The sequence below is a fragment of the Phyllobates terribilis genome, unplaced genomic scaffold, assembly GCF_046119375.1.
Source record: "Phyllobates terribilis strain yellow unplaced genomic scaffold, ASM4611937v1 Scaffold_5__5_contigs__length_657084704, whole genome shotgun sequence".
Taxonomy (NCBI): Eukaryota; Metazoa; Chordata; class Amphibia; order Anura; family Dendrobatidae; genus Phyllobates; species Phyllobates terribilis.
The window spans coordinates 25835088-25847735 of NW_027362765.1; the positions used below are offsets into that span (position 1 = coordinate 25835088).

At 43.2% G+C, this 12648-nt stretch overlaps 1 pseudogene; it reads right to left on the reverse strand.

Annotated features, from left to right (window-relative positions):
• Positions 1 to 10279, reverse strand: part of LOC141271397 (uncharacterized) — a 99570-nt pseudogene extending 89291 nt beyond the window's left edge.
• Positions 10280 to 12648: the final 2369 nt, after the last annotated feature.

The following is a 12648-nucleotide window of genomic DNA, read 5'->3' on the forward strand; positions in this document are numbered from 1 at the left end:
TGAGAGCTACAGTCTTAAGAGTGAGATAGAGCTTTTTGCTTTTCTATAATACCCTATTTGAGCCCCAAACCAATCAGTAGTGTACACCTACAAGTACAAGGATGCTTATGGTATCTGCAATCCCTGATGAAGGAGGCCATAGCCTCGGAAACATGTTGGATTAGCGCTGGGTGAACCTCCTTTTAGAGCAAGCCCACAGCCTTTGTGACGTCACACTGATACATATCGAATACATCCTTGTTCTTATTTGCCACACAGGTGTGACCGGCCGGCACACATCACTGGCTTTAGGTGGATACCTTCATCTCAGTGTGCAGATTCCTGGTCAGACACTGGGTGGCACCCCTTGTCTTCATCTGCCTTGAACTATACACCTACTATTCAGCTATTACAGGAATATTGCAGCCTCTCCATACTGGACTCCCTGCTGACTGCCACTACACCAGCCTGACTGGCACGCAGCAAGAATCTGAACTGTACCGCCACATTAGCCGCACCGGCACACAACAGATCCTGCTTCATCGGATATCCTCATCATCCAGTAGCCACAGATCCAGATCTCCTGCACCGTTAATGCTATTCCTATCCACAGCAGTATCGTCTGCATGCTCACAGTCCTGAGCAGCTATCCAGGTGGATAGTGAACTGACAGGCCGTGTCAATAATTGTGCTGCACTCCCCCGCTGTCTGGAGCATTAACTATTAGAGTTTGGAAGGCTCATCATTTTTTCCTGTGTACAGCTATTTCGGTTGACAGGTAGGACCATTTGTCTAACATTTTTATAAATGAGTAGCATTGCAGCGCATCCTTGTATTCTTTATTAGCATTTGGCATTTTAGCACTGGGGCACATAGTGCTTTAGGATTGCAGCTCTTTTGCTAACTCATTAGCACATTCCTTAAGGCAGCAGCACTATTGCATTTCATTTACATATTGGTTATAGATTTCCTTTACAATTGTTTTTTGCCGCATTTTTGACGACGTTCACTTAAGAGATTCACTAGTGTGACAGTTTTGTATGTCAGGTCGTTTGGAACACGGCGATAACAAATATGTGTACTTTTTTTTGCTTATTTTTGTTTTTACATAAATATACCTATTTATTGGTATAATTTTCTTTTCTTTTACTTAGTCCCTCTATGGGATTTGAACTTTTATTGCTCAGGTCGCTGGTCTAATGCATTGTAATGCATTTTACCTGTCAATATTACACTGACAGAAGCCTCTTAGACCATGCTCCTGTCATGGTCTAACAGGCTTGCCATAGGTCTCTGACTCTCAGACCCTGAGGTCAACATGACAACCTTGAGTTGCCATGACAATGATCAGGCCCTTGCGATGATGTCGCAGAGGCACTAATCAGATGGGAGAAGGAGCCCCATCTCCTAGCCTCCCAAATGCTGCAATCGCAACATGTTACATTTCCAATAAGAAAGTATGTTCAGGGGAAGAATTACAAGACTAAACCAGAGATGCAGTCATTTATGGTGGACCATTGAAGCTACTAGGAGTTCTGGCCAGAAGAGTAGAGAAGGTATTAGTGCTCCACATTTCAGGAGATATTGTGCAGTAATCTGAATTCTTTAGGATTGAAAACAAACAGCTTAGAAATATATCATGGCACAAGTGTAAAGTTTTTTGTGTAGTTTACGACAATTCTCTTTGATTTAGTTGGTTTTAAAAGAAATTGGAAAATCAGGATAAAGGGAAACTCTGCTGTTATTGTACAGAAATCCACACTTGCCCTCACTGCATATTTAATGTTATTAATCGTAAAAGTGAACTTTGGCCTAGAAAAACTAGACCTGGTCTTGTAGGGACCATATGAGCACATTCAGCAGCACAGACGAGAAGGTAGATTCATCTAATAAGATTTCAGGGTTCTAGGAAGGTAACAGCATCATTACCCCCCACTTTCTATTAGAGGCCCGTCATAATATTTTTCTTCTAATTATTTTCCAATTTGTCAGCACATTCTACATACCCTGTCATTTGGCTTTGTAGTCTACAGATCTGGGCAGGTAAGGGTCAGCATTTTCTAATTTCAGAGGGTAGGTGGAATCTCCAGGTTGTAAGCTCTATAGAGATAGGGCAATCAATGCCCAAAGTAATTGTAAAAATTTTGAGTGGAGGAACATGTAGGGGTCTAACGGCAGAATGGTGATCACATGATTGTGATATGTCCGGACTACGCCGCTGACAAATCAGTGAAAGCTGAACACTCAGAAAAATCTGTGACTTCTCTGTATTTATTGGTTACTACTCACCTGGACGGTTATCTGTAGGAAACTCCTCTTTACACCGCTCATCACCCCTCACATATGTCTCTGTAGTATTATTATGGGTCAGATCTTTACCCTGAAACAAATATTGTAAAAGTCACAGACAGATGAAGAAGTCACATCTATGATCACCTCTAATCCTACCATCTCCACCGTTCTCTTTACACAAGTATAAAACACGTAATGCTGGAGGATAAAACAAGACAGAGCACAAGACCTTCACAGATGTCTACACATCATAGAGGAGATTTCAAGACACCTTCTCTCCATCTACCTGATGATGCAGAGAAAAGCTGGGATTTTCTTGTTTACAGTCCTGTGAGAGAAGAGGACGGGGACATCCCTCTGGTGTTGTCCTCTTACTGGATAGATCTAAAGGAAACACATACAGAAACTGAATTCTTTCTTTACACGCAGATAATGATATAATTATAGGCCGTGTATATTTAGTCCTGTCTATTACCTGGTGATGTGAGGGGCTGGGGAACTTCCATCACGACGTCCTTGTACAGATGTTTGTGCCCTTCTAAATACTCCCACTCATCCATGGAGAAATAGACAGCAACATCATGACACCTTATAGGAACCTGAAACATACAATGATACAGTCATCACCCCAATCCTTTCATAGCGTTGCTGTATAGTGTCCCAGCAGTGTCACCTCTCCAGTCAGCAGCTCAATCATCTGGTAGGTGAGTTCTAGGATCTTCTGGTCATTGATGTCCTCATGTATCAGGGGGTGAGATGGAGGTCCTGTGATTGGACTCAGGGTTCTTCCACATCCATCAGACACAGGGGCCTGACAGTGCTCACTAGAGGTCTTCTTCACTACTGTGTAATCCTGGTTATGGAGACACACATTAAAAAATCTCACTACAGACATTTCCAGAGTCCTCACCATCTAGTTCTGTCCATCTGTTATTCCCATAGATAAGAATGATGTAATGTGACATCATCAGAATCTCTCACCTGTCCAGTAAGTCGGTAGAGGATCTCTAGGTTAACTTGTAATAGCCTCTCCGCCATTTTGTTCTTGTCCATATCCAACCTTAATGGGTAAATCAGAAATTGTCTAAATATAGAAGATCTCCACTGAGAGGATCCAATATCGTAGTGACCTTGATGTGAAGAAGATGAGATCGATGTAACATCACAAAGAATTCTGTGTAATAATACAAATACTGGAGATAATAAGAGGAAACATATGAGTAGATATAACATGTAGGTGTTATGTTCCAGTCTGTACGAGACTAGAGAATACAAGTTGAATTGCTGACCAAGTCAACTCCTCCATGCTCCCAATCACTGGCTATGATGGTTATTGCAACTAATTGGCCATAGGTATCACAAATTTGTTAGGACTGTCCAGGAAATACAGAGACTGGAGGACTCAAGCAGCGGTGGCACAGGAGTCGTGTGGAATTATTAATGTGTTACTATCTGTACAATATTCTCTTTATTTCCTGACATCTACTAATAAAACTGATATAGTTTGGCCACACAGCAAACAAAAAAAAGAAACGGTCATGAGCCGACAGCTATGAAGAAAGCAGGTAAATTTTTATTAGATAAAAGAAGTCTAGGTCCAAAAGATGAACATAGCAGTTTCAACTGTGCCATCCACAGCCCACCCCAGAAGAAGGCAGGACTGGCACCATTCCAGAAAGAGGAATCGGTCGGGTCGGTGTATGTCTCTACTTCCCAACACTGTTATTGCTATTGTCGTATATACAGCTAACAAAGAAATCCCCTAAAATATCAATATCTATTAATCCATTTAAAAACAAATCTAAACAATACGAGATATAGAAAAACACAATATTGTGAGGAGATATGTCAGTAAATATTCGTAGATAGTGGAAATACAGTACAGACCAAAAGTTTGGACACACCTTCTCATTTAAAGATTTTCCTGTATTTTCATGACTATGAAAATTGCGCATTCACACTGAAGGCATCAAAACTATGAATTAACACATGTGGAATTATATACTTAACAAAAAAGTGTGAAACAACTGAAAATATGTCTTATATTCTAGGTTCTTCAAAGTAACCAACTTTTGCTTTGATGACTGCTTTGCACACTCTTGGGAATTCTCTTGATGAGCTTCAAGAGGTAGTCACCGGAAATGGTCTTCCAACAATCTTGAAGGAGTTCCCAGAGATGCTTAGCACTTGTTGGCCCTTTTGCCTTCACTCTGCGGTCCAGCTCACCCCAGGTCATTGTCCTGTTGAAAAATAAATGATGGTCCAACTAAACGCAAACTGGATGGAATAGCATGCCGCTGCAAGATGCTGTGGTAGCCATGCTGGTTAAGGATGCCTTCAATTTTGAATAAATCCCCAACAGTGTCACCAGCAAAGCACCCCCACACCATCACACCTCCTTCTCCATACTTCACGGTGGAAATCAGGCATGTAGAGTCCATCCGTTCACCTTTTCTGCGTCGCACAAAGACACGGTGGCTGGAACCAAAGATCTCAAATTTGGACTCATCAGACCAAAGCACAGATTTCCACTGGTCTCATGTCCATTCCTTGTGTTCTTTAGCCCAAACAAGTCTCTTCTGCTTGTTGCCTGTCCTTAGCAGTGGTTTCCTAGCAGCTATTTTAGCATGAAGGCCTGCTGCACAAAGTCTCCTCTTAACAGTTGTTAAAGAGATGTGTCTGCTGCTAGAACTCTGTGTGGCATTGACCTGTTCTCTAATCTGAGCTGCTGTTAACCTGTGATTTCTGAGGCTGGTGACTCGGATAAAGTTATCCTCAGAAGCAGAGGTGACTCTTGGTCTTCCTTTCCTGCGGCGGTCCTCATGTGAGCCAGTTTCTTTGTTGCGCTTGATGGTTTTTGCAACGGCACTTGGGGACACTTTCAAAGTTTTCCCAATTTTTCGCACTGACTGACCTTCATTTCTTAAAGTAATGATGGCCACTCGTTTTTCTTTACTTAGCCGCTTTTTTCTTGCCATAATATAAATTCTAACAGTCTATTCAGTAGGACTATCAGCTGTGTATCCACCAGACTTCTGCACAACACAACTGATGGTCCCAACCCCATTTATAAGGCAAGAAATCCCACTTATTAAACCTGACAGGGCACACCTGTGAAGTGAAAACCATTTCCGGTGACTACCTCATCAAGAGAATGCCAAGAGTGTGCAAAGCAGTCATCAAAGCAAAAGGTGGCTACTTTGAAGAACCTAGAATATTAAACATATTTTCAGTTATTTCACACTTTTTTGTTAAGTATATAATTCCACGTGTGTTAATTCATAGTTTTGATGCCTTCAGTGTGAATGTACAATTTTCATAGTCATGAAAATAAAGAAAAATCTTTAAATGAGAAGGTGTGTCAAAACTTTTGGTCTGTACTGTAGATGCCCAGCTGATAATGTGTATATATGGTGTATAGTGCATGTACGCCGGCAGCAGGATCTTCCAGGGCGCATGTGCAGGTATTCCAGACACAAGAGGTCAAGATTGCGATTCACGCATGTGTCCTGGGCCTCAGATAAAGTCAGGATGTATAAAAACAGCGCTCCTTACTGGTGCATGTGCAGTACGAGTACATCGATGCCGAGCGCACGCCCCCGGTACTGTGTGAACTCCAGTTCATGTCTTTCAGCTTTGCTTAGAGAACAATCTATAGTGCCAGGAGTAAGCTCCATTAGTCAGTACACAAAGATCTAAATAGACAAGATAATCTGCCCTTTTATCATTTCGATGCCTTCGTATGTTAGGGATACAGCAGATCTCTAGGTGAAATTGGATGGCATGGTCTTAGAGAACAAGTACAATACTATTTGGCTTCCATAGATGTAGAGGCACAATATAGCAATATTCCCATGAAGTAGGGATCATGGAGGCTAATTATTTCCCTAAATCCAAAACCATACAATGTAGTGAACACAATCAATTTATTTCCAAATTACTTCAATTTATCGTTACTTTTAACTATTTCCTATTTTATGGGAAGAAATTCCACCAGCTCAGAAGGACCGCGATGGGGTGTCCCTGTGCCCCATCTTATGCAAATCTCCTTCTGGGCTGGTGGAAGGAGATGCTAGTCTTCCAGGAGTAGGCTTGATGGAACTCCAAGATAATGTTCTGGGCCATATATAATGTTCGTTCCATGGTCCAGATCTGCTAAAGAGTTCAATTAATTTATAGAGTGCCTGAACATCAACAAGTTCAGAATACGGCTCTTCTGAATTTCACGTCATGCGCAGTGCGCCTTTGAAGCCGGAAGACGTACACCCGGCTACAGTTGCGCAGTGATGCTGCCAAAATGAGCGGCATGCATGTACGAGATTTGTATGAACTGGTAATAACGGCTGGTGCAAATTATGTTATCATGCCCACAGGAGCGTGATAACATGGAAAGAGGGCCGACTATTCTGGTGAAACTAATGCCACAATGACTTGCCAAAGCCCTAATTAGCACTGGAAAAGCAGACCCTATAAATGCTTTTATAAACATTAAATTTAATAATATTATAAAAGTCTGTTACGCAGGGATGTGAATGCTGCTGGGTTGCTGGGCATGGGGGACCCGACAGGTTCCCTTTAAGAGAAAAATAAATATCACAGTTTTAGCAAGAGGGAAAGAGAACATTCTCCATTCTTGATGAAGACAGAGAAGACATCGTCTATATATCTGAGGTAACTGAAAAACAATATCCACTATTGTATTAGGGTATGTGCACACAGTGCGCATTTGCTGTGGTTTTGACGCTGCAGAATTTCTGCACCATTTCTGCACCTAATATGCAAATTAGGTTAATTGCGGTTTTGCCGCATGGGTTTTTTGATGCGTTTTTTATGCATGCGTTTTTCATGTCTTCATGTTGAAATTTGCAAAGTTTCAGAGAACAGGGTTTTTTAAATAAACTTTATTGATCATGTAGCGTTTTTGTGTTTCCGCTGCGGAAACGCTATTGAAACACACATGCGGTTTTTAAGCATTCGGATTTTCCTTATCTAATGAAAGTCTATGGGGAAAATCCGAATGTGTTTCCGCAAGATAAATTGACATGCTGCAGTCTGGAAAGACGCGCCTCATGTCCGTTTTTTGCGCACCCTGCGGAAACTCATAGTGGGCATGGTATTTCTAGAAATCCCATCCACTATGCTTTAACATCTGGCCGCTGCAGTTTTGATGCTGCATAAAAACTCAGCGTCAAAACCGCAGCAAATCCGCACCGTGTGCACATATAATGGAGGAGGCTCTCTGCCTCTAAGGGTATCTGGGGAACACAGAGGGGGAGTCCTGTGTTCCCCACACACATCCCAATATATCTCCATGACAGCCGGGGCCTAACAATGGAGTCCTAGAACGATGTCATTAAATTATAAAGAGAAAACAAACAAGATAAAATACAGCGACATTCACTAAAGAGATAAGACGATCTACTTCTGGAATAATCTGTCCCCAGAATGTCTCCATTACAATGTACCGCTCCTACCGCAGAGAACAGCCCCTCATACATCTATAGCATCGGCCCCCCGGCCTGGATCCACATCTCCAGACTGGGGAACTGATCCCAGAGGTTGGTGCTGTGTCCCGGGGTCATCTGTATCTGCATCAGGAATGGGGGAAGTGGGGGTTTATATATTAGGAGGTGGGTGGTGTCATAGTGTGGGGGGGGTGGCGGTACTGTGGGAACATTATACTGTGTGTGGGGGGATGGCTGTACTGTACTATGTGAGTAAACGTGTTTCATTACTTCCTGTTTCCATAGTTGGGTCCTATGTATGTATCAGAGGAAAAGGAACTAAATGTCAGAATTCTTAGAAAGCGGCAACAAAAAAACACCAAACCAGTCTCAGCGCTGAAGGGGTTAATGCGGCATGCGCCCAGTAATGGGGAATCTCCACATACCTCCACCTGCAGAGCCGCCACCACATATATGGCTGTTCTGTGCGCACAGGACCTGTGACAAGGTCACAGGAGGGGAGGAGTCAGGGGTCACATGATCAGGGGCCTCAGTGGATGCAGGACTCTGCTGTGCTGGTTGTCATGGTGCTGGATGAGGGGAAGGTTATGTGTGGGGTCAGGAGGGGTTTACAGTGTGGATGTAGCAGAGCCGCGTGTGTACGAGGTGTACGGAGCAGAGCCGCGTGTGTACGAGGCGTACGGAGCAGAGCCGCGCGTGTACGAGGTGTACGGAGCGGAGCCGCGTGTGTACGAGGTGTACGGAGCAGAGCCGCGTGTGTACGAGGTGTACGGAGCGGAGCCGCGTGTGTACAAGGTGTACGGAGCGGAGCCGTGTGTGTACGAGGTGTACGGAGCGGAGCCGCGTGTGTACAAGGTGTACGGAACAGAGCCACGTGTGTACGAGGTGTACGGAGCGGAGCCGCGCGTGTACGAGGTGTACGGAGCAGAGCCGTGTGTGTACGAGGTGTACGGAGCGGAGCCGCGTGTGTACAAGGTGTACGGAGCAGAGCCGCGCGTGTACGAGGTGTACGGAGCAGAGCCACGTGTGTACGAGGTGTACGGAGCAGAGCCGCGCGTGTACGAGGCGTACGGAGCGGAGCCGCGCGTGTACGAGGCGTACGGAGCGGAGCCGCGTGTGTACGAGGCGTACGGAGCGGAGCCGCGTGTGTACGAGGTGTACGGAGCGGAGCCGCGCGTGTACGAGGTGTACGGAGCAGAGCCGCGTGTGTACGAGGTTTTTGGAGTGGAGTCATGTATGTACAACAAGTACGGAGCGGAGTCAAGTGTGCGTACTATGTTCATGTGTTATGCTTGTGTAACAACTCACTCGTGATAATAGGGAATATACTAAAAACTGCAACTGACCCTTCAGGTGCCTGTACAGACTAGAGATCCTGACCCCAGTGGTTCCTGCGTGACCAGACAGAAGATGGCAACAGAGACCTAAAAGGCCGTCGAGTTGCTTCACGTTCCTCCTAAAGAAGTGGAGGGCAGAGCAGAGTGTGAATTACAGTGGGGAAAATAAGTATTTGATACACTGCCGACTTTGCAAGTTTTCCCACCTACAAAGAATGAAGAGGTCTGTAATTTTTATCGTAGGCACACTTCACCTATGAGAGACTAAAAAATAAAAAAACAGAAAATCACTTTGTATGCTTTTTACATAATTAATTTGCATTTTATTGCATGAAATTTTTATTTATTTATTTTACTCACTTATATAACACCGTTAATTCCACAGCGCTTACAGACATTATGGGCACAGTCCCCATTGGGGCTCACAATGTACATTCCCTATCAGTATGTATTTGGAGTGTGGGAGAAAACCTGCGCAAAAACGGGGAGAACATATAAACTCCTTGCAGATGTTCTCCATGGTGGGATCTGAACCCAGGACCCCAGCGCTGCCGAGGCAGTGCTAACCACTGAATTAAGTATTTGATACAATAGAAAGACAGAACTTATTATTTGTTACAGAAATCTTTGTTTGCAATTACAGAGGTCAGAATTGTTATGGTAAATATTTATACTTTGTTTTATTATTTAGACAATTCATATATCTTTGATAATTTTGTATTTTAGTATTAGCTTTATAAGTGTTATTCATAAAAGCGATAACATAGGGCGTTGTCTCTGATATAGTGATGTCTTTGTTACAGAAGGCATAGAAAGCTGGGTAGAACCAGTTTTCTAGGAATTTAACAGTTTCCATGATTTAAGACCTAGTTTTTCCCAAACTTAAATATTCCTTTTTAGGTAAAGCCTGTAAAGACATTCCCTTTTTTCCTTATCTCTTTGCTTGTAATAAAGATATATGACCAGGCATCGGAGACTCAGACGAGTCTGGGACACAGAATTGGTTGTGTGTTTTCTTGTCTCCGATCGATCGACTCCCTGATTTGATCAAAACTGGCAAATGTGTGAAGCCTCTTTGCATATAGGTTTCCACATCATTACATGGTTCTGAAAATCCGGGATTGTCAGAACTGGACCTCCTTTGGACCCAACTGCAAGGATATCTCTCTCGGAACACTGAATGATGATCCTCGGTGAGTAGCCCATTGTGCTACTAAAAAATAAGTGTTACCTAGAGGGCTCCAAGACAGGTAATTGGTGGTCCGAACAAGACAATCTCTGTTGAACCATTGCCGGTATTTGAATTTTGTTTGTATATTTTGTGGTCTGTCATATGTTTCAATGTGTTTTTAGATGTATAACTGAGATTAAATGACGGTTGAATTAACATTGAATGAAGTGACAAGCCATCCTTGCCCAACGATTTTCGTTAGGTGCCATCGCAATTCTGCCTGTATATTTCAGGAGTCGGAAGATTGTTATATGTTGTCCTCATTGTCTATATGATTGTAAAGTCTGGAGTGATATTGTTGTAAAAAATGAGGATCCTTGAATGTGGGACTGAATGATTTTGAGTGACCAATAAGGGACTACGGTCTCTGTTTGATAAGGGATCCCATTAGGTGTGTTCCTTCACATGTGGTGAAGTGAAAAATTGGTTCCTAACAGAATCAGGGAAGTGTGACGGTTCATAACAGAGGAATCCTTCACGGTAAGGTAGTACTCCGAGGGTATTAATTGTCCCCTGTAAATTGATAAGGGCACTCTTGAACGAGGCGATGAATGCAGCCTTAGCCCGAAAACAGCAGGAGGATTTTATACCAGCAATTGTGAACTGTGGATTGAGTGACTGACGTATTGTAAAATTGTGCTGGCGAGTCAGAATCGTTGTTCTCAGTGTCTATGCTCTGTTTTATGTGACCTAGTTCTGATGAATCATCATCCTTGGTGTCTGTCCTGTGTGAACTCAAGAGAGACAATGTCATAATAGGAGTTGTAGTCTATATAGCCACTATATCCAGAGAGGGGAGACATAACACAGATTTCTTTGTCAAGCTGTGCCCCCTGCAGGATGTTGAAGGGAACTCCTTGTTCGAAGTACTTAAAACCTTACATTATGCTCTGATCTAGGTAACCCCTCCTCTTTTGTCCTAGATGTAATCTGTCTGAATCAGAGGAGATGGACAAAGGATTTGTAGAAAGATAATTTATTCTCCCATGACATGTTATTTTGACGAGTGGAAGTAATTGCAATAACTATTGGTAGTATAGTTTTTGGATTGTTATTTGTTTGGTTATGTATCAAAGTTGTATGTGTACATAGGGCTGATTACCTGATGTTGATATTTCAGGAGGACAGAGGTTCTGCGAGTTGAATTAATTCTCTTGCGAACTAATTGGAAGCTGGGAGAAGAATAGAGTCTTCTACGGTTAAGACTCGGTGGGCCCATTCATTTCTTCGGTTAACTGTGGGCCTTAAAGTTGGTCATGAGGACTGGCAACTGAAAGGAAGTAAGCAATCTGAGAGGTACCACTTTTGTCCATGCATGTGATATACTAAAAAGACAAAGAAGGAATGAGAGAAGTGTATTTGCAATTGGGAAGGATTACTGGAAGATAGATAAGAGCAGACTTGAGCTGGCTAGGATTTGGTTAGAAGTAGTCAAAGCGTCTCTCAATGAGTGAACATAAATCAGAGAAAATAGACATAGAACTGTTTATGTAATTTATGATAGTATGAAAACACAGAGATCTCTGCAGTCTCTGTGTACTTGATGTAAAACTTGCATGTTTTGCGACACCCCTACCTTATGCAGGAATTGCAGATATTGTGTACAGAATCCCCGTGGGGTTAATTACTGTGTCCTGTGGGTCCCTATGTCCATGGATGTCCAAGGTGCCTTTGCCCCCATGAGGACCACGAGTCATGTCCACTTTCTACCTCCTAGGATAGAGAATAACCTGCTGGTACATGATCCACCATAGGTATAGCCAATAGCATAATAGATTGGCCCTGGTCTCAAAGTGAGCTCATTGCTTGTTACCCAGCTCCCACCCCCCCTAACATTGATAATGCTTCTCCATGGTGTTGAGGAGGCATATTGGGCCACATGGGATGATCTAGTCTCAGTCATTTTATAGTGACTAGTGATGGGCGAGCGCTAAAATGCTCGTTGCTCGGGTCAAGCACATTTGAATACTCGGGTGCTCGACCCGAGCAACAAGCCCAATGTAAGCCTATGGGAAACTCGAGCATTTTTCAGGCTGCTCCCCCCGGCGGTCTGCAGAGGGCCTAAAAATTGCCCAAATCGATGGGAACAGTGCTCAAAGCGCATGGGAACATCATGGAGAAGACCCCGGGAAGCATTTCTGACTCCCAGGTCACTGCTGTCAACAATGTTGTCAGAGGTATTACGCCACTTTTACGGACTCACAATAAAACATACAAAAAAACTAAACCAAAATGGATTTTCCTGGGAAATATGTTAAGGAACATCCTTTCCAGGGTAATGACTATATATAAGGCAAAATAAATAACCAAAAACAAAAATGCTCCTCCACACCTTTGGCTATGT